This window comes from Mandrillus leucophaeus, unplaced genomic scaffold (genome assembly GCF_000951045.1).
Source record: "Mandrillus leucophaeus isolate KB7577 unplaced genomic scaffold, Mleu.le_1.0 Scaffold392, whole genome shotgun sequence".
NCBI classification, from domain to species: Eukaryota; Metazoa; Chordata; class Mammalia; order Primates; family Cercopithecidae; genus Mandrillus; species Mandrillus leucophaeus.
The window spans coordinates 717,034-719,251 of NW_012104165.1; the positions used below are offsets into that span (position 1 = coordinate 717,034).

General features: G+C 45.1%; 1 non-coding gene across 1 annotated transcript; it reads left to right on the forward strand.

The window, feature by feature from the left end:
* Positions 1-688: 688 nt before the first annotated feature.
* On the forward strand, positions 689-762 carry TRNAI-AAU. The gene has a single exon. It is a non-coding gene; the product is annotated as a tRNA-Ile (tRNA).
* The last annotated feature ends 1,456 nt before the right edge of the window (positions 763-2,218 follow it).

Consider the following 2,218-nt stretch of genomic DNA (forward strand, 5'->3'; position numbering starts at 1 on the left):
CCTCTGTAGCCCTTTTCTACCACCCTCAAAAAACGTACTAGGTTTACTATGGGATTCCGGTACTGCTGGGCTACCTCAGTTTCCACCCCTGGATATCTTCGCCGATGACATCAATGCTTACGTTTGTGACTTCAGAGACACCGAGAAGGCGCGGCTCCTTCCCTCAACCCCATTCACCTTCCTTTCAGCGGCGTTTTCTTGAACCAACTTGAAAATAATAGGTCCTTAAGTTACAAGTCACTAAAGGAAAGTTTGCAACTTGCGATCCAGTACGCTGACGTGCCTCTAAAAAGAGACAGCTGCCTACTCTGGGCGTACTGCCTTTGAATTAGCCATACCCCGCAAGGAGAAGTGCTGTTTAAAAAAAAAAATAAAATAAAATAAATTGCTGCCTAACAACAACAAAAATAAAATAAAAAGAGGAGGTTACCTTCACTCACCATTGAAAATCCTATTATAGTGCTTTTTCCACATCGTCTGTCAAAAATTTCTCCGTGGATTCTCCGCAGATTTTCTGGTCTGGCTCAGAGTTAAAATAGTTTGGACTTCCTTGCTAAAGTCTGTGAATATGGTCTTAAAGGTCTCTTTTGAAAGGAGTAAGAAAGAAAAAAGAAGCTATTTTATTTAGAAAAACAAAAATGTCAATTAATTTATATATGTCTTCCCTCAAAACCCAGCAAAGGCGTGTGGCCGGTTAGCTCAGTTGGTTAGAGCGAGGTGCTAATAACGCCAAGGTCGCGGGTTCGATCCCCGTACGGGCCACTAGATTACCGTAATGATGGACCTTTTAACTTAAGCCTGTCGAATAACCGCTGCCGTGAATCCAAAATTAAGACACTGCCTTATTCATCCAGCGAGAAGGCTATTTTTCGTTTCCCTTTATTGTAAAAAGTAAAAAGAACAGGCCGGTCGCAGGGGCTGGTACCTATCGTCCCAGCACTTTGGGAGGCCGAGGCGGGGGGATCTTTTGAGGTTAGGAGTTGGAGACCAGCCTGACCAACATGGTCTCTATTAAAAATACAAAATAAGCTGGGCTCGTGCCTGTAATCCCAGCTACTCGGGAGGCTGAGGCAGGAGAATCACTTGAGCCCGGGAGGCGTAGGTTGCAGTGAGATGAGACCGCGCCATAGTTCTCCAGCCTGGGCAACAGGAGCGAAACTCCGTCCCAAAACAAAGAACAACAGAAAAGATGCAAGCATTAGGAAGAATGTATTGAAGAAAATAGTGTTGGAGTAGTGTGGCAGCTAGATGGGTGTGTTTTAGGGAATGGGAAATTAAGAAGAGGTATGACAATTGCCTGATTAGTTTTTAGTGAAACGTTAGGAAGCAATATATACTTTTTTCAATTTTTTTTTCATTCTCAATATTCAAAGGGAGACGATATTATTTTGACGCTTTAAACGAGTTTCGGTAGGGAAAGGGAAGCAGGTTCGGAGTGGCCAGTGACTCGGTGAGAGTGTGGTACTCATAGTATAGCAAGATGCGAGGTTTTGTTTCCCGTAACAGCTGTGCTTCATTCTTTTTTTCTGACCCCAGGCAGTTTCCAAGGCAAATAAATGTCCACTCCACGTGAGGCTGCCACTGGCTCTCACGAAAAATTTCCCCCCTTTAGTTTAAAGAGCATGGAAGTGAATGAGGTGTTTAAAGAATCGCCAATTCTCCGTTCGACCCGTCCACAGCCCAGCACACCTGGACTACCAGGTTTGTGGTTTCATTTGTTTACCCGCAATGCCGCTGACAGTGCACACTGGTAAGTAACTTCAGTAAACTCACCTGAGATGCAGAGCGAAGATCCAAGCTATACGTTCGGAAACCGAGCCACATATTAAGATGCTCTTTTGGTTTAGTTTGAGGAATTTTCCCCCGCTTGACTCTGGTTGCCTCCCAGCCTCTCTCTCCTCCACCATCTTCCTCGTCGCTGAGAAAGGAGGTCCATCTGTTCAGACACCGCCCCAAAGCTGCCACCTTCCACACTCATCTTCTGGGATGTCTGTCTGTCTGTCTGTCTGTCTGTCTATCTATCTATCTATCTATCTATCTATCTATCTATCTATCTATTTATTTATCTATCAATCAATCATCTGTCTGTCTATCTATCTTTGTCCCTGCCGATTCTCCTGTCTTCTATTTCTTGAGGATCTCAGGGCGGAGGAAAAGTGGTGGAGACCTGAGAGGCGGGTTAGAGGCCCGTGGCGGGAGTGGTGGATGGGGGCGATGT